Source organism: Archocentrus centrarchus, chromosome 1, assembly GCF_007364275.1.
Source record: "Archocentrus centrarchus isolate MPI-CPG fArcCen1 chromosome 1, fArcCen1, whole genome shotgun sequence".
Taxonomy (NCBI): Eukaryota; Metazoa; Chordata; class Actinopteri; order Cichliformes; family Cichlidae; genus Archocentrus; species Archocentrus centrarchus.
This window is the reverse complement of record NC_044346.1, coordinates 35,051,588-35,076,377: the sequence shown is the minus strand read 5'-3', so window position 1 is coordinate 35,076,377 and position 24,790 is coordinate 35,051,588.

Below are 24,790 nucleotides of genomic sequence, written 5' to 3'. Positions count from 1 at the left end.
ACAGTATGTAACATGATCACACGTTGATGCAACAGCATGAACAACTAATTTAATGGATGTTTGGAATGATATTCAGAATTGTCCAGAACATATGAAGATTTATGTGCATCCATTTTGAAAACGAGTGACACTGGTCCTTCACTGTTTCACGATGTAAACCGCCTAGGCCTACATCCCCACATACAATCATATCATCAGCTTGACACCAGCCGGGCTTGAAATGGAGCCTGTTTTCCTCGCTTTCCTCTATTCTTTTAGATGAGTTGCACTGGTCTGATTATAGCAAGTGTGAAATGAGCTGAGCTAACGTGGCTTTGCTAGGGCAGTTATGCTTAAACCAGAGGGGAAAATGAATGGCTTGGTGTTTTACTTGACTGGCTGCAGATAGGAAATCGTGTTTGGACATGGGGAGGAGGATCAGTATTCAGACGAATGTACATGTGTTTCAAGTGAATGTAGTGAATTTAATCGTTCGGTTTAAATGAATAATATGTGGTGTGACATACATTGCTACCTTCAGTCAGCTACTCTGTCCTTGGGGTATCTCTTTCACCTTATCTGGACTTCGCATGCAATAATTCAGCAGCATGCAGCTTCAGGTTGTCAGACACTCCATCGGACCCGTTTATATGTCAGATACCATAAGAGCCATGAGAGACATCTGACAAAGAAAAGAGACTAAAAGCAGGTAAATACACTCACTGGCCACTTCATAAGGTATACCTGTTCAACTGGTTGTTAACACTAATATCAACCAATCACATGACAACAACTCAGTGCATTTAGACACGTAACACAAGACCACCTGCTGAAGTTCAAACTGAGCGTCAGAATGGAGAACTGTGGTGATTTAAGTGACTTTGAATGTAGCACGGTTGTTGGTGCCAGACTGGCTGCTCAGAGTATTTCAGAAACTGCTGGGATTTACCCACACAACCATCTCCAGAGTTTGAAGAGAATGATCTGAAATGGTCTGAGTTCACTCAGTGAAAAAGCCTTCTTGATGTCATTTAGATGATAGGGCCAGAATTTGGCGTAAACAACATAAAAGCATGGATCCATCCTGTTCAGACTGGTGGTAGTAGTGTAATGGTGTTGTAACAGTGCTGACACACTTTGGACCCATCAGCACCAATTGCACCAATTGAGCACTGTTTAAATGGCTCAGCCCACCTGAAAATTGATCATGTCCATCTCTTTATGACCACAGTCTGCTTCCAGCAGGATAATGCACCATGTCACAAAGATCAAATCATCTCAAACTGGTTTCTTCAAACGGCCTCCACAGTCACCAATTCTCAGTCTAATAGAGCTCCTTTGGGATGTGGTGGTATGGGAGATTCACATCATGCATGTGCAGCTGACAAATCTGTGTGATGTCAATATGGATCAGAATCTCTGAGGAATGTTTCCAGCACTTTGTTAAATCTATGTCACATAGAATTAAGGAAGTTCTGAAGACAAAAGCGGGTCCACCCCAGTATTAGTTCGGTGTAACCAATGAAGTCTCTGATGAGTGTATGCATATGAAATAAACAAAGTAGGTTCTACTAACATCTGTGTGAGGCTGCACAGTGGCACAATGCACTAAAGTCTACCAAGCTCATTAGTTAGCACATTTCGCTTACCATCGTCACTTAGTTAACATTCTAATTAGCACTAATCTCAAAGAATAACTAAGACATATGAGAATGTCATTGGTGTTACAGGTATTTCATAATAATAATTATTAAATCTGATGTAAGTGAAACATATCTTAAGGAGGACATGAATGTATGACAAAGTAAAATGCATGTCTAAGCAAAATATTAATGGAAAACAATCTAATAGTCTGAGTTAAACTGACCAACATGACTTAAAACTTCTCTTTAGCTGCTAGCGTGGATAAAAAAAATCAGTTTCATCAAATGCTTCTTCAGAGGCTCAAAGGCTTCCTTCATAAAGACCCACTAATGGAAATTGGACAGAATATTCATTCAAGTGAAGGAACACAGAACCATATAAGCATAATTACAGAAGTTACTGCATACAATAATCTCTCACTCATGCTCACAGCTGTGCCATGTACTTTCAAAGGTCAGATTGATCTGAGGGGAAGATTTTAACTGGAAAGCCCCACATGTAAACAAACACTGTCGGCCATTCAGTATGGAGCGCTACTTTAAATTATCTGATAAGTATTTTATGCCTGACAATACACCGAAATGACCCAGAATGTGTGTAAATTGATAAATGAGGGGGTTTATTTATTGCATGAATCACTTGGCTTCTGTATGTGGGAGCTGGGAAAAAGGCTGTAGATGTCCAAGCATGTGTAGCTGTAATAATAAGATATAAAATTAAATGGACTACAGCAGCCCAGCAGTCTCTGCATCACTAACTGTGTACTTCCTCTGTCTCCCCTAAACCTGATTAAAAAGTCATAACCACATTCCAGTCAAAACGGGGGGGAAATTACCCAAATATGCAATAAATTTTATTTAACCCTCAAAAGAAACAAGGGAGCACTTGTTACAGTCACTGATCCACATACCGGCTGTAACCGAATAAATGGATTAAATTCACTCACATGGCTACATTGTGATGCCTTGGGTGTAGCTCTAGATGACTGAAGACCTAGATCTATTCTAGAACTTCAGAGTGGAATATACCATTTGAATCCAAAGAGGAGACTTCATTGAATTATGGTAAATAGATGCAATGGTAACTGAGAATGCAACCATATCATATTCTTTTGTAACAAAAAGCTTGAGTCAAGTAAAACCAAATCTTAACAAAATAAATTACTAAACCACTGAATTCAGATGCAATTCTTTTCAACCTGGGCCCTCATAATTTTTGTTGTTTAATCATAAATTTGTACTGATAGCATTTGCTAAAAAATGATGAGCTGCAACTCTGTTATAATAACACATCATAAGTCAATGAGGTGCAGTGACTTTTACAGAAAGGAAAGCAGAAACAATGACAAATCTTTCTCAATTATTTAAAAAAACATTTAAAACCATTTCATGTTTTTTATGTTGTCTTTCATTCCTTTATCTGTGCTGACACATCTTACTGTCATACTGCATTGGACATCTCTTCCTTTCTCCACTCCTTCCTGAAAAACTGTGAGATATTATACTTCAGTAGGAATCATCAAAATGTTTACCATTAGCTAACAATGACAAGTGCTGGAGGAATTTTTTCAGAACTGTTCCATTAGCAAAAGTAGCAATACTACTTAAAGAAAACAAGTAACTACAAATAAAACTGTATTTATTGGCAATTTGTATATAAAGTATCAAATGTAAAAGTACTTATTCTGCAGCAAAAACGTTCAGCATCAGTGTTATATGGATTAATATTACTCCTGTAGATGTTTAAGGTTGAAATCATGTACTTTATATTCTGTTTCATGTACAGTGATGCATCATGAATGAATTCATGAGTTTGCAGTGACTGTCCTGTGAGGACCACATACCTCTAAAAAATAACAAAAAACAAAAAAATCTGATTTTAACATTTAAAAAAAAAGTAGCATATTAGCACAACACCTGGTTAAACAGCACACTTGGTCAACAAAGTGATTTTTCATAGATACCAATGTGAAAATGCTGGCGGAGACTGCACCTGTTCGACTGTTTTATTAAAGTGGATATGACAGGAGTTGACATCTGCTCTTTATCACCAAGGATTTCCTTGCTAATGTGCTAAAGGAGTTATTAAAGGTTTCTTCACACTACGCTCTAACTCCTCTTCATCAGTGAGAAGAAAATTATCTGTTAAGATGATACATTGTTCAGTGCACATTTACTTGCTAATGCTTCCACAAATGCAAAAATTATAACTGATCTCAGAGCAGTGAAAGCAGAGTTGGAGACAGCCTGTCTAGCATGCTTGTTTCCTACTGTTTACCACTAATCCAAAGATTAGTTATTATGCTGGTTAGCCATAACAGCTACACTATTGGTTCTCCTTCATGATATCTTTATATTGGTGATTCTAATTTATCCTCCCTGATTTCCTTCTACCTGATGCTTACACACTATAGACAGGGTATTTAATGTCTAATATGCATTAGTACTTAGCAGATATGTGTGTGTGCATGTGTGTGTGCACTTCGGTGTATGTGCTGAGGTTGGTCAGTGAGGGTGATTTAGGGTTCTGTCCTGGAGGTCTAAAGAGGATGCAGGTGGCACGTGCCGCCATCTGCCATGCCACCGTATTAGGATGGTATCTCAACACCTGCTCGGTTTGCTTCAGAACACACATGCATACACATTCAACTACACATTCAGTACACACACATGGCCACACAAGGATGTACACAAGCGCACACAAGCCTGGAGGGCAGAGATGAAATATCCTCCTCATCAGCCTTACACTGAGACCTAGAGGTCCAAACCTGAAAACCGTGACCATAAATCTGACCACATGACCCTGTGATACACACATGCTGCCACCCACACAGATTAATTCACATATACATGCACATACAATTCTTTATGCCCCTGTTTTTTCACTCCCTATATTGAAATGTTCTAAATGTGCCCATATGGATATTACTTATGCGAAGACAAATTTCTTCTTTCTCTAACCACCTCATTCTTGGCTTCCACACTAAACAACATCAAATCCTGACATGTGGGTGCATATTTGTGGGTGTATGGTTGTGAGCCACCACAATGTCACCGTATTAACCAGATCAGAAGTACAATGAGTAAATAGGTCAACTAGAAACCCCTTAGTGCCAATTTAGAGACTGATGAAAGGGTGTAGGAAGGCATATATCATTATAAACCTTATTAAACGGGCCAGCGTCTGTCCCAGAGGCTACAGCAAGGATGCTGTAAAAGTGTTATCGATGTGGCTGTAATATGTGCTATGGTGCTCATTATGCATGCAATGATAAGTAGTCAAGATGCTGACATATTTAGGATTTAGGTACATTTTATGCACAATTCTAATATCATACAGCATACTTTGTATTTAATGGTCCCCCGTGGCTCTCTGCATTTAGCCAATCATTGTTACTTTCCAAACATAGAAAATTCTCAGTGTTTTCTCTGTTTTTGAACACATTGTAGGTGCTATATTTAACATATGCAACATTTAGTTAACTTCTGATGTGCTTGTGTGTACCAATATTTTACAGTGCACACTTATCTTTTATGTATCATGTCCACTAACAAGAATGACCTACAACCCCAGAGAAGATTTGAAATCAGGGATACTGTGATGCAATATTAATGTTGCAAGTGGAAAAACTGTTAACAATAGGACATGTTAATGATTCTTTGTTTTGCTTATGCAACTGCTAAAAATAAATTTCTTAATACCATCAAAGAAATCCATTCAATTAAGGCAGCAATGGGAGGGTAAATGTTGGTTAGTCAGTTGAGTGGACAAATTCTCATGGCCAACAATTCGAAACACACTTCAGTATCATTGCTTTATGTTGCAACCTCTAGGCCCTGCTACTAGGATATGGGACTTTTCAGTCCTGCTGCTCATTTCTCCTCTCACACATCTGTGATACTCATTTTCCAATCTATTTTTAATTTGTTTGAAGTAAATATTATATACTGCATATACTGCCAAATGACAGTTAATAGTAGAATATACTGTGTTCATCACAGTGTTTGTGTATTTTCTATATGTAAATTACTCCATTAGATAAAGACAAACAGTAGAAGACAAACTGTGATAACTGTTCCATGTCAGATAACCTGCTGGGATAATAAGCTGGCCAAAGGAGGAGATAGAAGCCACTGACATCAGGACAAGAAAGCTCCTTACCATGCATGGAGGGTTTCAGCCCAAATCCAGCACCCCGAAACTGAACGCTAAGTGGAAGGAGACCGAGGACTAGCGAGTGTAAGAACCACTAGATCCATGAATACATCAGAAAGATGGCCACAAATGATCATGTGCTTAGTGAATACCTACCGGCTCCAAATTAAGTGGCCTATGTTTGGCAAACATCTAAAATTGCCGCCTAAAATCCCTGAAACAAGTGAGAAAGCCGAGCCTGAGGTCGCCATTGGTAAAGGGGATCTGGTAGCCAACCACAAGTTAGCCCTACTCTTCGAATTGAAGAAGGATTTCAAAGAAGTGAATGAGAAGTTGGATGGGCTCCAGGAAACCGTCACGAATCACGGTGGGTGTCTGACTTCAGTTGAGGACAATGCTGAGTCACTTCACCTGCGATTGGAAGAAGTCGAGAGGTGCTGTGAGGGGCTGAGTTCCGACAATGGTTAGCTTATTAACACTAAGCTAATTGAGCTGGAGGGGACAAGTCGAAGGAGTAATGTACGCCTTATTGGCCTGCCCGAGAATACTGAAGGCCCACACCCAAGCAAATTCTTCTCCCAGTTATTGTAGGATGCTTTTGGACAAGACATTTTTTTCTCGGCACCAGAGCTGGACTGCACCGACCGCAGCCTGATCCCCAAACCTGGCCCCAGAGGCAGTCCTCGGCCTGTCATAATTTGCTTCCTCCTCTATCAACACAAGGAGCTGGTTATTTGGGAACCCCGGAAAAGAGGAAGTCTGAAGTATTAGAACAACTCCTTCAGGATTTACGACGATTATACCCCAGAAGTGGCTAAACAAAGGAAGGAATACAGGTTGGTAATGCCCTCTCTGTACAAAATGGGTATGAAACCTGCACTGATGTATCCAGCAAGACTTCGGATTACCAACACAGGCAGTACCAGTACAACACTCGGCTCCGTGGCTGATGCCGAGAAATTTATTCTGGCCTTTAATGGCGCCTCCTGACTGGGTACTCTTGAAGTGCGTGGGTTACAGAACTGCCTCAGATGCTGACCAAACGTTTTATTAATGCAGCTGTTGCAATTTAATTGTTCTACTCTCACCTCAGCAGTGGACATTATTTAGTTGTGAGCTGCTCAGTGGTTGCCTTTAATTTATGTATGACAAGACTTTATCGGGGCTTCGTGGGCTTATGTTTAATGCTGCCTGCTAGGCGGGTTTGAGGGTTTTATTTAGGTAGGTTTAATATGGAGGTCTTACAGTTAGAGAAGGCAGGTGTGCTGTTCGCTCTAGCAGCTATTTTCACCTTGGGGTGGGTTTTTACTGTCACTGTTAAGGTGATGTTTTTTTTTTTTCTTTCCTTCTTTTGCTCAACCAGAATATATTTGTTTATTTGCCTGGCACCTTGATACCTTTTGTTCTGCATTTTCATCTTTATCCTGAGTAATATGATGGGCAAATTTAAGATTATTACCTGGAATGTTAAGGGCCTGAATCATCTCATTAAAAGGAAAAAAGCCCTCACACATACGAAAAATTGAGGTGCAGGCATAGCGTTCCTTTAAAAAAAAAACATCTCAATAACCGGGATAATGTTCGTTTAAAATGTGGGTGGTTAGGGCAGCTTTTCCATTCAACTTTCAAGGTAAAGCTAGAGGAGTTGCAATACTTCTTAATAAAAATATATCCTTAACTCCATCAGTAACTATTGCCAATTCTAGTGGACGGTATATTATAGTAACTAAAAGTTTTTAATTTGAATGTGACCTCAGCTAATGTTTATGCCCCAAATTTCAATGAGCCTTTCAATTCTTCTCTCATCTGGTCTCACTTAGATTCACATCTGCTGATCATGGGAGGGGATTTTAATTTAGGTTTAGACCCTGGGCTGGATAGGTCATCTGTTAAGCTGGGCTATACTACATCCAAATTCTGCATCCTATATAAAGTCCTTTCTTTCAGAATATGGTATCCTGGATCTTTGCTGTTTTCTGTTTGGGCTGATGTGTTGGGGAAAATTCACTTATCTTCAATGTGTGCGAGACATTCTCTCATTCAATTCAAAGTGGTACTCCGGGCATACCTTCATAAATTTAAACTGGCCCGAATTTACCCTCACATTGACCCTACATGTGACAGATGTGAGGAAGCCACATTAGTACATATATTTTGGTATTTCCCAAAGATACAGATATACTGGGCTGGTATCTGTGAAGCACTCTCAGCAATATTTGGAGTTAAGATTACCCCCAACCCATTTATGCTGCTTTTTGGGTCACCCCTGAGGGATCTGGTCTGCCTACTGGGGGTCAAAAGGCCATTTTGTTTCCAACTCTGCTAACACGACACCTAATTCTTTTTAAATGGAAGGATGCTACTCCACCCACAGCATCTCAGTGGATAAAAGATGTACTACTTAATTTGTATATTTACCCCAACTTAAATTGGTGTTAAATGCAGACAAATCCAAGTTCATCTTATTCTCAAATAGCAAAGAGTTGTTGTCTAAGCTTCCCAAGATTAAAACTATTCAAGGGGCTGAAATTGAATTGGTCAAATCTTATAAGTATTTAGACATCATTATAGGTAATAATTTATCATTTAAACCTAACATTGGAAAGCTGGTGTCCAAACTGAAAATTTTTTAGGAATAATCTTGTTTTGCTCTTAAAGTGAGGAAATACTTGATTGCCACAACTTTTTTTTTTCCTTTATTGGATTATGGTGATTTGCTTTTTATGAATCCTCTGGGTCAGTACTTAAAGAAATTGGATGTCGTTTATTATTGTGCTTTACGTTTTATTACTGGCTGTTCATTACTGCTCTTTGTATGCTGCTGCTGAATGGCAATCTCTGTATATCTGCAGACTTTCTCACTGGTTACTTTTAATCCACAAATGTCTACTTGGGCTGGTTCCTTCTTATCTGTGTGTCTATATGTTTAAGAGTCCAACCTAGACTTCGCTCTCAACATGTACTGTAACAGAAATGCTTGTCCCCAGAGTCAGAATGGAATTAGGGAAAAAAGGCTTTTAAATATGCTGCTCCCGTTCCTGGAATAATTTACTAACAGAGCTGAAATTATTAGCTCTGTTTATGAATGGGGAGTTTAAGTCCATTTTTTGGGAAGATGAAAATTGATCTTGTGGTCAATGTGACTGCTTTTAACTTCACTCTTGAAATGATCTGCTACTGCATTTAATTTGCATATGTGTTAGATTGTTAGTTGTTAAATTGTAATGTGTTTTATTTGTTGTAACTTTTGCTGCTCTCTTTGCCAGGTCTCTCTTTGAAAAGAGAATTTTATCTCAATGAGACTTTTTACCTGGTTAATAGAACAAACAAAACAACAAACAAAGCATAACAATCACAAAACATCACCGCAGTCTGTGGTCCACCAGCTTCTTATTGCTTACTATGCCCAAAAAGACTGATTCAGTGTGTCTTATTCAAGGCAAGATTAGGATCTCAAAAACAAATAGGAAGCTTGTGATATAGTCAGCCAGATCTATCTGTTTCAACAATAAATGATTTGATTAATTCCGTCAGCAGTTTAACTCACTCTGTTTTGTACTTCTGGAAAAGATGCGTCTCTTGACTGAGCTGAGTGAAAGCATGGTCTGAGGTTCTCTGTTGATCATTAGAAAATATATTGCCATCTTATGTGAGCATCCCATTTTCAAAAATTAGATTTAAACTGATTATTACAGACTTGAATGGTTGTCCCACAGTGTTTAATCCCACTGAGAAGTTGCAGCAAAGTGGTTTCTCTCTAACAAAGCTATCAGTGAGTTTGTGCTATGCATGACTGCAAATGATGGTGAAGGACATTTTAATAAGGTCTGCACTGGAAAATAGCAACAGATTACTCATCAAAGTGTTTCTTGGCTGGTAATGAAGCGACAGAAGGACTTAAGGAAATTTCCAAGATTTTTAAAAGACAAATAATAATAATACTGTATGTATATCAGTTTGTGTTACTGTTGTAATATACAATTTTATCACTCTAAAAACTGCACAGAATTAATTTCTGAGGAGTTGCCAAAGCTGTCTTTTCTGACAATAACATTATTGAGGTTTATGGGACATGCAGATATTTTGAGTGACAAGATTAAAACTAGTGGGTAAATCTATTTTTGGAAACATAAAGCAATAGCCAATGGCCATGGAAAAAGAAGGAAACTAGGGTGATATTTTCAGCTACTGCAGGCTCACTGTTCAATTTAACTGCAAGGGTGAGCTCAGATACTGTATTTATTTTCAACAGTTGTGTTTTAGCCAGCACAGTGTGGGCTGTGTCGGCTTAAGGGTTACAATGAGAGTTGGCATAACACACTGTGACACTGCACATTGACAGAAAGTCAAAAACCTAATGTGTGTTGACTTTCTATGGCTGTGTGGGGGTTGTTCAATTACAGTAATAACAAATGCAGTTGCAAGGCTTTTGGTTTCTGACCTGATACTTCTTAAGACTTGGTAGGCATTTACATTTTCTTAGTCTAGAGAGAAATTATTGTGGGTCCACTGCAAATATTGCAGAATACAAACAGTTTTTACTAAGCATTTTTTGTGATACTTTGATGACAATCTGGCATCAAAAACTTATAATACTGATGTTCTTTTAAATGTTGCCATTAGATCCATGCTCAGTGGGTATATCATCAATACATGCCATAATGCACTGTGTTGCATGGTAATTGTTGCTATACTTACTTATATACATGAGCATAGTAGAACAAAGTGTAAACACATCACTGACATATAACCCTATGAAATTACTGCCTTTTTTTTTGCCCACAGCATCTTTTACCATCAGTGGAGGGAGACAGGAAATGGGGGAAAGATACAGGGGAAGACATGCAGGCAAATTGGCAACAGGCCGGGATTCGAACCCGCGCCGCCCGCACAGTCGCTGGCTTCACCACTAAGCCACCCGAGTGCCCCCAAAAGAACAATATTAGCATTCATTTGTTTCCATTAATCTGAAAAATCAAGTAATTTTCATTTGTTTTTGTTCTACATGAACTTCTGAGTGAATACAAGGGGGTTTTGATGAAAGGTTACTAATTGTGTCTGCTTTGATTGTTGCTGGGATGGCAATGTACATGGGTTTATCAACATTAGGTGAAAAAAGAAACAGAAATGGCACTGCAGTGACTGAAAATCACACCTTTTATTTATTTTTCTAATTATAAATCATTTAAACCTTTCAAGATTTAAAGCAAATTAAAATTTTTTTTAAAAAAAAGACCATAAATGTGTGTGTGTCTGTCTATGTGTGCACGTTTGTGTCACCTCCCTCAATATTGATGATGGATCTTTTCATACCTGAAATATTTTTTCATACCTATCTGAAGTTAGAAAATGTGGTTTCAGGAATGATACAGTCTAAATTATCTCCAAGAAAATTAAACAGGCATACTGGGAATATTAGCATCATGACACATCACATCCTCCACATCCACCCCAACCCCCCCACCCCCACCCCCACCCCACACACACACACACACACACACACACACACACACACACACACACACACAGACACACACACGGGAAAAAAAAAAAAAGATAAGATGCTTTCTGGTATGCCAGTGGCCTCCTAACTGCTTGGTCAGAATTGATGTCAGAATGGGACCCCCTCGCCATCCCCTGCCTTAATTGAAGGAAGCCGGTAAACAAGTGGACTGGAAAATTAGTTCCTCTCACCAGCCAGGCACACAGTCACAGAAGTACAGCTGGAGACACCCATAAACACACATGCATTTATCACACACATAGAAGGATTTCCCCACCCCTGATGCATTGACCGCATTCTGAACTTTGCTCTACTGGAACATTGTGCTTGACATTCTCTAACATCACCTGAGGCACATCTAAAACACCCTATACTAGTTCCTAAAGTTTAATTAGATACTACCAAACCACTTGTGTGCTTACCAGAGCCTGCTTTATATTAGGTTGGTAACAAGAATACTTGTGCTAGCAAATATTGTTGTTACCTTTGACTGGAATGTATTCCACCTATATAGCAACCCTTTATGTTAAATTGTAAGAAAATGTAACATTTGCTTACAATTTCTGTAGAGAAATTCACAGTAAAATGCTTTTAAACTAATCATATTTTCTAAAAGAGATAAAAAAAAGGATTTTGGACATACTGTTTAAGACTTCCAAAGGTTCAAGCCTATAAATATTGGCCATGGTGAACAAAATAAAACAAAGTTTTTTAAAAGAAGGTGACTTGATACAAAGAATTTGATGTGAAAAGGTTACCGTGAGAGTGACTTCTTACTTTTAAATCCTCCACTTATCCTGCTGAGGTAATTGGCTTAACATTGGACAAGAAGGATTCCTCTATGATAATGACATCATACATAGGGAGGGGATGATTCTAAGAGCCCAATGAGTTAACTTCACTGTCCCACAAGTTAAATAGAATTTAGATGTACAAAAAGGTAATGCTTAAAAGTGTCGTTTATTTAATTAAAAATTTCCAATAATGTGACCTATATCTACCGGTCTGACCGACCCTCTGTTGTACATGGTAACAGTGTCAACAAAACTGGTCAAAACTAGTCGTGATGTAACCAGGGAGCTGATGTTAGGGTCCTGGAGATTAAATTTGCTGGGTTGTTTTTTTTGGTTACTTTTTCATCATCATGTCATCTTAACTATTTTGAGTCTTAGTTATTAGATCCTGTTAAGTTTTATTCCACTCTGCATTTCCTTGTTTAGTTACTTCCTGTTTTATATTGTTAGTTCTCTGTCTCCCGTGTTATACCCCTTCTGTATCATTGTCTTCATTACTTTAAATTGTCCCTCATTCCTCACCTGTTTTCCTCCCTCACAGACATTATTTTTAATATGTACTATTTTAACACTCACTGAGCCCCTAACAGTCAATTCTTGTGTTTGTCCCACATTATGAAAAGAAGGTGGTGGCAGCATCTAAAGCTCCAATGTTTTTTCATACATCCAGTTGTGGTGATGTCAAATGACCTCCCAAAATCCAACATTTAGTGCTACCAAACATTTGTTTGGTCAGCAATGCGGATGTGAGATGCTAGAGAAGAAGAAAAAGAACACAGGTAACCTTAATTAAATAAAAGCACTAGGTCTAAAAAGCTGGTCAGTTGTCCATTTGTGAGTGTATTCCATCTTCTCTGCCCATTACAATCAGGTGATTAAGTTTAATTCTCTCTTCTCAGTGGACTGCTCAGACTTATACAGGGAATGTAGAAAATCATTAACTCAGGTAAAGGGAAATGAGACTGTATAAAAAGGCTTATATCATCTCCCTCAGCCCTCCCTAATAGCCCCTTTACATGCAGTTCACAATGAACTTTTCAACTTCCAACTAATTACTCATCAGTTTTCAGCTATCAACCATCATTTGCAGCAACCGCTATCTGAATGCTGAAATACCCTAATGTGCTAAAATGTGGGAAACCTCTCATTTTATCTAAAAAAAAAAGAAGAAAAAATCAATAATGGTAATTTGTTAATCTAATATGATGATAATTTTAGAAAACTGTTGTTTTCATTTAGAATTTAGGCCCACATCAGACCCACAATGTTTTCTTGTTTTCTTGGAAAATCCTTATTTGCAGCACTGGAGCACTTCAGTGATATACTGTAGACATTTATCCACCAGGTTTTTTGTTCAGTCAATGCCATCTTCATGAGTGTTCATTGATAAAATAAAGAGATGCACATTTAGCTCAGCTCAAGCAGGGATGTATCTATGACTGCAGTTGTATATAACACAAAATCAACTTTTTGAATTACCTGTTGGTAACCTGGACAAGATGGCTTCAGACAAATTTGACTGTCTACAATTCACTGATTCCATCAACTGAGTTTCAGTTAGTTTGGGTATTTAAGTCACAGCACTAATACTTTTAGAGAAGGTGGTCTCTGTCCAGGCAGAAATCTGTGGCAACAATGTGACCTAATTTTGATTGGATCAAGCTATGAGGCATAGTGTGGAAGACCTGGCATGAGCTACATGTATGCCATACTGAGGCATTTTCTATGTGTTTTAAACACTTTAATGTGGCTTTCCATGATGCAGTTGATATTTCTTTTTGTTTTTTATTAAAAATACACTTTCTCAGTCAAACAGTTTAAGTTCAACAAGCCATCCAGTGATTTAGGCAAGAGAAAATGAACCATAAGTTTAAAAATGCTGATCAGATTAAGTCTATTTCAAGCTCAAAATAACCCCAGGGAAAGAAAGAGAATAAATGAAAGAAAATATAAGCCCTATGATTTCTACTGAAGGTGCTTTGACAACACTATGAATGCTGAAAACTTCTTCCTTAAAGATGCAGTATATTTGGCCCCTTGGAGAAGAAGAGACAAACTCTGAAAAATTGTTACATAAAATCACCTTGAGTTGCTTATGATCATATTGTACAAACACGTATACACATTCATTTGGAGTTATAATTCTGCCTCTGTTGAAGGATGTCCAGTGCTTACAAATTTTTCAGTTAGAGCTTTTCTAATCTTTGATAACCAGCTTTTCAATAGCACTGTCTAAATAGGATGTCAAGTGATGCTTTACAGTACTAAAGTCTAGGGATTACAACTTGATATCAAGAATAATAAAGCAAGAGGAGCTGCAGATTTGTGTGAAAATGCTCATATGACCTCAAGTGTCAATGTTTCACAAAAAAAAAATTCTGCTGGAGCCGCTCTCCCAGTTTGGGGGTCACTGCCCCGATTGTTCTGATCACCACAGGGACCACTGTTACCTTCACCTTCCACATCCTCTCTAGCTCTTCTCTCAGCCCTTGGTATTTATCTCTTCTTGATGTTGCCATCACTTGGTATAGCAAGGTCTATTATTACAGCTTTCTTCCTTTGTTTGTCCACCACTACTCTGTCCAGTTGGTTAGCCATCACAAGTTTGTCTGTATCTGGAAGTCCCACAGGGTCTTAGCTCTGTCATTCTTGACCACCCATGGGCGTGTATCCCATTTTGACCTCTGGACTTCCATACTTCATACTAAGCACAGATGTTCCTGTATACTATGCTGACCACTTGGGTATGGTGCTTCATGTATGCCCTGCCTGCTAGCATCTTGCATCCTGCTGTTATGTGCTGGATTGTCTCAGGGGCATCTTTGCACAGCCTGCACCTGGGGTCATGCTTCGTATGGTAGACCCCAGCCTCTATCGATCTTGTGCTTAGAGCTTGTTCCTGTGGTGCCATGATTAGTGCCTCTGTGCTGTCTTTCAGTCCAGCTTTGTCCAACCATTGCTAGGATTTTTCACTTCTTTTATCTGCCGGTGGCACATGCCATGCAGAGGCCTGTCCTTCCATGATGGTTCCTGTCCTTTCTTCTCTTCTTTCTCAGGTTTTGGCTGACTGAGGTATTCTTTAAGCAATGTGGCAATCTTCCTGATGTATTCATGAATCTTTGTTGTTTCATCCAGCATAGTGGTTCTGAATCTCACTAGTCCTCAGCCTCCTTCATTCCACTTAGCGTACAGTCTCAGAGTGCTGGATTTGGGGTGAAACCCTCCATGCATGGTAAGGAGCTTTCTTGTCTTGACTTGGCTTCTATTTCCTCCTTTGGCCAGCTTATTATCCCAGCAGGGTATCTGACAACTGGCAGGGCGTAGGTGTCGATTGCCCGGATCTTGTTCTTCCCATTCGGCTGACTTCTCAGGACTTGACTTACTCTTTGCAGGTACTTGACTTTTGCAGCTTTCCTAGTGGCCTCTTCGTGGTTCCCTTTTGCCCGTGGGATTCCAAGGTACTTGTAGCTGTCTGCAATGTTGCCTTCTGGTAGTGCAATCCCCTCAGAGTACCTTCCCTCTCTTTGTTACATCCGACTACACTTCTCCAGTCCAAATAATATATAAATGTAATATATATAATACCAATTCATAGCTTTAGATAAAGGTGCATTCTTTATGTTAGGCTGTATTTGCAGTCAGCTAAACTTTTTTTTTTCATTTTTATTATATCTTTCAAGCTCAGAATGAGACATGGTGTTACATTACATATGTTTACCAAACACAATGGCTGTGACTATAGCTGTGGAATAAAGTCCTTTAAACTACTTAAATTATTTATTTCTTGTCTTTCAACTTTCAACAGGACTTATCTAACCATCTCAGTCTGAAAAATATCACAGACATACTGCTCCCTGTTCTTCTTGTCCACTTAGCATTTTGTTCCAAAACGAGAGCTCATTAAAAACAATAATGAAGGAAGAGGAAAGAATCTGAGTCAGCTGGTGACAGGGGTAAAAGGATGTGTTGTTAGATAATTCTAGAGTTATCTGCTTCCATCATTATATTGGAATGATAGCATAGACTACTGTATTATTTATTCATTTATTTATTTTACTCAAATACAGAATCTACAGGTATCTTAAAATCAGTATTAAGTCCGCCTTTCTTTTGTAGCCAAAATAAAAAAAGAAGAGTTAAAGTTAAAGAGACAATATTTCTCTTCTAGGGACTATCTCTCCCTCTGAGACACACACACACACACACACACACACACACACACACACACACACACACACACACACACACACACACACACACACACACACACGCAGCACTCTTGCAGAATGAGGTGAAAAGCTCTCAGCAGAATTGATTGGCACTAAATGGCTCATACTCGAATCTGCTTCAAACAACTTAGTTACCTCATCCTCTCATGCTAACACATGCACACTTCAACATACTTAAATGCACTTTAATAATCCCGTCACTCATTTATTGCAGAGCTACACGTACACACCCACACACACAAATATATACTCACAGACTGTGAAGCTGAAAACCCACACCCAAACAATAAGCTAAAAGTTGGTGTTATAAAGTAAACTTTTTAGAGTATGTAAGCATATTTATGGCATTGTTAGAGGGGGTTGAATGTTCAACCAATTCAGACTTTTTTTTCCTTTAAAATCAGATTCGTTTGGTGATGTTCCAATGATCACTAAAATTAAAGCAAATTTAGATAATTAAAAAAAAAAAAAAGCTGCCCAAAATAACTTCCTGGAGGCATTTCAAGATGGCTGCCATTTTGAGACTTCCTTCTAGAAAGCCTTTGTGCTGACCTGGCTCTCTATATGCTGCAGTGTTTACTGCTTGTTTTGACACACTCTTCAAATTTGTGATCCAGATGGGAGATAACATTGCCGGAAGGGCTGCTGAAACGTGCATAGAAATACAGTTGTGGTGAGAAGCAGCCTGCTGACTCGTGTCTAACTCTGTTATGAACACCTCCTTTCATGTGTGCCTTTGAGGGTATAGCCTGAAGTGCTCTTGCCTACAAAACACCCCCCAACACCCCTTCTCACAATGGTGAATCAAATAAAATGGTTCTGGACTGATTCGTGTCTAGCGGACAGTTCAAAAGAATCAAAATGCACTTTGGGGTCAAAGATCAGACACACCCCATTTTAATATCCATAGAAAAATTCATTTGATGGTACAAAACCAAATTATGTACTCTGTATGTTTAAAATAACTTTAAGGTTATATGTGAAATAAATTTGATGTGCATTAAATGCACCAGTGTCCAGGTGATCGCTGGCCTCACTCTGGCAAAACGTCAGCGTCTTCTTTTTTTCTTAAGTATTAAAATATGTTGATGTTTTGTCCCAAATACATTAATTTGGGGTCATTAAGTTAAGATCAAAAAGTCAGTTATCATAGAAAAACAGAGACATGCTGGGACATTATCAAGTTTTACAGTTTTTCCATTTCAAGGTTTGGTCACAGTTACGGAGGGACTTATAATTCAAACAAAATGTCTTTGATTTTTGTTTTGTTAAAGCAGATAAATGTTATGAATAACTGACTAACTTTATTGGCCAAGCTCATAGTTTGATATAGGTGGGTATTTCAAAGTATACAATGTGCGTTGATGTAGAAGTCAAATAGTGTTCTGTATTTGTCAGTTGATGTAATGCAGCACATCAACACCAATACAGTGTCATACATTATACTAGCATCAATGTACTGTCAACAGTTTTCGAGGCTGTTTTTAAATATAAATGAGGGACACTTTTTAGTGATAATGTTACAACCCTCAGGTCCAAGTTAAACATTTGGGAGCAGCATTCCTAAACCTAAATATTCCTAATTTTGTCAAAGAAAAACTCATTCCTGCCACAGTCTCCATGTGCACCAAAAATGTTAAGTAGAATAAAAGTAAAACTACTTTCCAAATCGGTGCAGTAAATGTCTCGTAACCGCAACACCACAATCTAGGTACAGTCTAACAAGTAAACCCTGACACTGCACGAAGTTCTACAAGACATGGCAGCATACTGCTCACGCTGAATCAAAGGGCACCCTGACCAACTGCCTTTTGAGGTGATGTGATTGGTAATGCATTTTGATTGGAGCAGGAGCTAGGGCACCAGTCCAATCAGGTATAACAGCAGTCAAGGCGCGGGGCAGAAGGAGAGGCAGCAGAAAGGGCAAACTCCAATCCTGAGCAGGGCTTGAAAATAAAACAAAAAGCACAAAGAAAATATAAAGACTCAAAAAGGTCAGTCATAACAAAAGAATGAGAGGGAAAATGCTGAGGTCCATGACACATTCATATATTTTAAACTTATTACATGAAGATTTCTTTTTCAACATCTGCATCTGCTGTCAGTTATTCTTCAATGTTATTAATAATTGTTATTATGACTGACACTAAAAACACAGAAATAATGGGGAAAATTACAAAATCAATACACGATCTCTTTACAACAAAACATCATGTAGAATAACAAGGTGTGATGATTCAACTGTGTTTGTGCACAACAATATAAACAATATACTTTTACAGACCTGTTAAATCTCTTTTGTTTGTGGAGTTTGTTTAGGGGTCAGTCACAATTATCAACATTTCCCAAAGTGTACAAAGCATACTCTTTTTCAGACCCCCCCTCCCCCATCTCCAAAAAAAAAAGTGTACAAAGAAAATGTTGATCTTTTTTCATGACATTTAATTTCACCTGGTTCTTTGGTATTGTAATGTAATAGGAAGTATTAAAAACATATCCTGGTGTTGAAAAATTCTGTATCGGTATCAAATATACTCTTTCCTATCTATTAAAACATTGCATTGTTGCACTAATAAAAATCCATCCATCCATTCTCTTCCTTTAATCTTTTTCAGGGTTGCCTATCGCAGCTGTCATACGGCAGGGTACACCGTGTAATTAACAGATATACCTATATATTAGAATTTATAGGATGCAATAAACTGACTTGAATTTGAATGTGAATGTGTACTGCACTGCATGTAAGTAAAATGTACATGCTGCCACATTGTGCACATTGGCAGTGGAGCAATTTGTCATCTGAATAGCCGTCCTGTATTTGCAAAAAAAAAGAAAAAAAAAATTATTGCTGGTATTTATATTGTTGTAAATGACTTGCTGACCCAATTAATTCATTTTGAGTCATAAAAAGCATTCCTGTCACATGGTAGAAGCTGCAATCAGTTTTTGGCAACAGTGACAGCCAGTGTTGCCACCTTAGTGCCTTTGTTACTAGGCCTTTTCAGACCCTTTATGACACAAAATGAATTTATCCAAAGAGCGACTAACAACAAATGTAGCTTTTTCAATTTTTCTTTTTCAACTTTTTCCAGTGATATCAGAAACCTTTGGAGAGTTTTGGACATATGCCATTTTGTGCCAAAAAAGTGATTTCCAGTATTTGCCAAAAAAAACCCCCAAAAAACAAAAAACAAAGATTGGTTGTATTTAAATTGCTGTAGATTAATTTTTGGTCTAAAATCTGTGAAACATGTGTCAAACATATTTCTCATGAATTATATTACATCATTTTGAGCGAGAAACAACACTCCTATCACAAGTTAGAAGGTGCAATCACTTCTTGGCACAGTGACTTTAATATATTCTTTATTAATGAGGGTTAAAAATCATTGACATTAAAATTGTCTTTTTCCCGAGAGATCTGGCCATGAGGGCTGCAGAAATTGCAACAAATATAATATTACAGTTCTATAAAGAGTAGCCAAAAAAGGACTGGATTGATTATAATGTAGATATATTTATGACTCTGCATTATTGTATTTGCAAAACAAGTCATTTCTTCATTTTAGATATATAAGCCCTTCATAAATCCTGTACACTAAAGTCTATTTACTGATATAAGCAAAGATAACACTTTAAAAAAAAAAAAACAAACCTGAAAACTGAACTGTCACTGTGTTTTGTGTACATACAGCGCTCGTACCCCATCCCTTCATATGCTATGGCATTGCGTGGACCTTGCTTCGACACCAAGGGGGACACCCCACCTGGACTTCGATTCATTCCTTTACCGACTTCTAGTAACTTTTGAGACAGACGACAGCAAGTTTTCTTACACAAAAGTTGGCAACAGCATAGATGAAAACACGCCAGGAACGTGTAGAATTAATGTACAGACCTCTGAATAAAGTCCATTATCATTTTATGCGGTTTACTGCATACAGTTTCCATTGCTTCCACTTCTTGCTGAATTTATTTCTGGTGGCTTTGGTTGCTTTCCACACCTGCTGCGCGGCACTCACAGCTTGTTCCTGTCTAATATTATCAGTAGAGTGTAGCCAGAACCACTCACACCTGAACGTGATAGTTTGACCAGTATCTAGGTTCGTATTGGGAGAACCAGAATAGGTGTGTTGCCCAATGAAACAGTTGTAGATATAGGGAAAATTTAATAATCTTATTGAACAAATACAAATAATAAAAAATAACAATAAGACAAGAAAAACTCAAAATACTTGCCACACTGTTAACCTCAATATGTTCCACCCTGGGGTTTTAAAAACAGTAGTTCGCAGCACAACAGTGTTACACTCCAAGGAAAACCAAGAAAAGAGGGGAAAAACAGAAAAGAAATCACCAGCATCAACAATTTCCACAATTAACACAATATAACAAACCCAATATCAAAATCACAAGTCCTTTCTTCCACTGTAGTTCAGACAATTTCTCAAATCTCCAGTCCGAAGAATAGTAAACTGAGTCTGGTATCTCTTTCCATTTCCTCACACGGTGGGTGTGAGATATTCAGTGTCTGAGTATGTTCATTTCAGTCCTACTGCAGGCAACTGGTTCACCGGTACCAGGGCAGGAACGAACAATGCTTTCCGTCAGTATCCAAATCGCTCAGGTCCGTGGGTAGCTCACCACCTCTGTTTCATGGAGGAAAACATGGATTCAGGACTTGGGAAAAAATCTGTAGAACACTTCCAACGGGAAAATAAAACCCAGCCTGCATGACAATTAATTCCTTATTGCATACAGCTCTGAAATTGTGTACAGTGGTGTACAAGTGAACGAGAGTGGATGCCTCGGGCATTGGTGGTCAGGCAGCAGTGCTCAAATTGCATAGTTCTGACCGACATTTTCTAACTATTTGAAAAAGCGTACGTTGGTTGTTAACCCCTTTCCCTGTCGTGCGGTTTGTACGCTTTGGAAAATGTTGATAATTGTGAATGATCCCTTAGCAACTTTCTCATTTAAATTGCCCACATTCTTACATTTCAGATTGTGCACTTTAGTCTACCATGACCTGGATGACTGACGGCCTACATAAACATACTGCATTTAAGGAGGTTTGTTTAATTTCCCTTTCATTTTTGTTCACTGCCTCCTTATCCAGTCTTCTCACTATATATACTCTCCTGTTTCTCTTTGTCAGGTGCCAGATTGTCTTATTACTACGAATATTCAAGCTTTCCAGCTATTTTTTTTTATTCTATCTTGATTTTTCATTAGTTTTCTTGTTTAGGACATGTCTCAGTCTGGACATTTTGCCTCTTCTCTGCCTTCTGTATCACTGACCTCCAGCAAATGACTGATTTCCTCGTAATAAAATTTCAGTTGTTGGGAATTTACTGATGTGAATTTTTTTCACTCAAAAAAAAAGTCAAAATGAAGCAGTATATACATATACTATATATATATATATACTATAATGAACAGAAAAATAAAAAGTTTTAAGTTCCACTGCACATTTTTTTTTGATACCCTATTAAGCTTGTTTCAGCAGAAACTCTGCCATTGTTTTCACTGTGAAAAGGTTGGGTAAAAGCCCTTTCTGTAGTAGTGTTCCCTTGTTTGTTTTATACAAAGGTCACAGATGTTTGGATGCCTACTGTGGCGCCCAGCACATTTAATGGGACTTTTACAGTAACACAGGTACCTTCTGGAGGCCATAACAAACCCTACAACAGTGTCAAACTGAAAGAAAGCAAGCATGTTCAGACATGTGCACATTATCCCTGAAATACACACACACAGATATACACAAACATAAACATGCCCCCATGGATGTACACACAAATTCTTCATCAAACTATTACATCCCCACATTGGCTGACTCCCTGCTGAGACACCTTCTGTTCAGCAGACAGATTCTACACGTTTACAGCTAATGGATCTCAACTGCCACATATTTACGTCCCCCGAAAGAAATAAACTCAGTCTCTCTGTGTGTGCACTTTGTGTACATTTTCATCTGTTGATTTCTCCCAGATGATCTATATTGAACTTGTACGCCAGCTTCATCACAGCCACTCAGCGCTGATAGTCTCCCATGGAGGGAAGCTATTAGCTGCATGCTAAATGGTCCCAGTGAAGATGCTAACATTAGCTTGATCTCTCACTGCAGTCATCTTAATAAGCAGCATCATTACTTACATACAGAGTGATGTATTGAGATGATGCAGTATGAAATAATTTTTTTTTAATAGAACATTTTTGTTAGGGCACAGGTGCACAGGCTTTTTAAAGTTTTATTCAGGTCCATTAAAAAACACATTTCTGATGCCCTCAATAAGCAACACAACTGAATGTGCAGTATAATCCTCAAGTATTTGGATAATGACACAATTTTTTGTAATTTTGCCTCCACCACAGAAGATTTTAAATTATACAAATCAAGATGTGATTGAAATGCAGGTCGTACATAATGACTGACCAATTGATTTCAGCTCCCCCAGGAATATAGCATATTCCTTGAAGCAGCTGTATGTGAGATGCCTCTTGAAAAAATTAACTAAAACTGGGAAACAGGACTATGCTTAGATTGAAAGAGCTTTTTCTGGTCTTATACTTATAGTGTGAATTATACTAAACTTATAATTCACACTTTTCATTATTTTAAGTAATATTTATGTGTTTATAATGCTCATCAGATTTCCCCTTTCTTTCTGATTTCTCAGGAATCTGAACAGGATTCTGCTGGTATGGAAAGTTTAAAGCTGTTTACGTACAAGTCCAGAAAAAAAAAATGCATTCAGTATCAGATTTGATGCCTTCACTGCCAGTAGTTGGAAAGGAACACCATATTGACTCTTGTTTACTTGCTTCTATGGCAGGCTTCATATTGACTGACTTTACTGGTGGTACACAGTGGTATTACCCAAATAGCTTAATTTGTGGTAAAAAGAGTAATACAAACTGTGTATTAAAAATTAAATCTACTGCAGGTATTATTGTTATTGTTTAGCCCTATCAAGGTACTCTCTGACTGGGAAGCAAAAACTGTTGTGTCTCAAAACCAGGTTATTATACAATCACAACACACCATCACTTACTGTTGTTTGGATTTTGCCAATACTAACAGGTCCAAAGTATTTATTTTATTTTTTTTAATTTATTAATTTAATTTATTTTTAATGACTCAGTCACTGTCACAATGTTTTGTATTTTTCCCCTTTATCCCAGGCAGGCAAAGGTTTCCATTTATTGTAGCATACTTTAAAAATCAATGTGCAGGAACATGTAGAGAAGTGGATTCACCTGTAGGTTATGTTGGCTGTTTATTATTTATTTTAATAGTACTGTTTCTTGTAACCTTTAATGCCATCCAATAAATGCAATCCATGCTTCCCCTTTGATGTACAATGAGAACAAAGCAACTTTTTGCGTCCACTATTTACTTCATAACTGACAGTATGATATTTTATGCTAATTTTAATAAACTCACAAACAGTAGAGATGTAAATTGAAAACAAAAGGGAAAAAATTGAGCAAGGACTTGAGCTCAGGATAATGAAGTGAAGGTCAGGCTTAAAAAAGCAACTAGTTTTCACAGACTTTTCTGACTCGTGACTCTTATTTTACATAAAAATTGTTTTTTCAGAACTCCAAATGACTACAGCTGAAGCTGACAAGCTGCCACACATTCACATGCAAAATAGGCTACAGCTATTTATGTAGTTTTTAAAGTTGATTCTTGAAAAAAATAATTAAAAAGTTTCATATTTAAATAATTGTGTGCACTTCTGACACAAATTATTTTATTTTCTTTGGTCTGAACAAATTTATACCGTCACAAAAAGTGTAGAACTTCAGTCAGCAGAGTGTAAAACCTTGATTTACATTTTTTTTTTAATGTTACCCATCATTTGTGGGAATATTGCTATGAGAGCTGCATCATCTGTGCTTCAGATTATATTGTAGTACTTAAAGGGGACCTGCAGTTGTGGTGCTCAATAGAAGTCTGTTTACCAGTCTTAAAGAGTACTACTGTTAAAAAAGAGAAGTTTAAAGCTTTTTGCAGTTCCAACCTTGTTGGGGGTGGGGGGGGGGGGGGGGGGTTGCTGAGGGACAGAAGTTTGGGGGTGTTGAGTTAGAAAGACGTGAGCTTACCAGTCTTGATTCTTTCCTCATCTCTGCTTGACGTGTGGCTCAAGGCAACATTAGTCTCTACAAGCATAATACAGATGTCAAACTGAACTGGAAGTGATTGAGGTGCATTGTGGGTAATATAGACACCAGATGAAAATAAAAATAGCAAAAAACTTGTTCTGCATTTATATACATACACAGCATGTCTTTGTTGGAGCTTTCCCTAAATCAGAATTCTCCCAGTCAGTTCAGGAGTTCACTAAATGTCGTATCTCTTTACGTCTGTTATTTGTAACCGTACTCTTTCATGTACTTTGACATGTTGGTTGTTGATGAATGTGCTAGTTCTTACAGATTTAGCATTTAGCTTAAATAAGATTCTTTGATGGTTC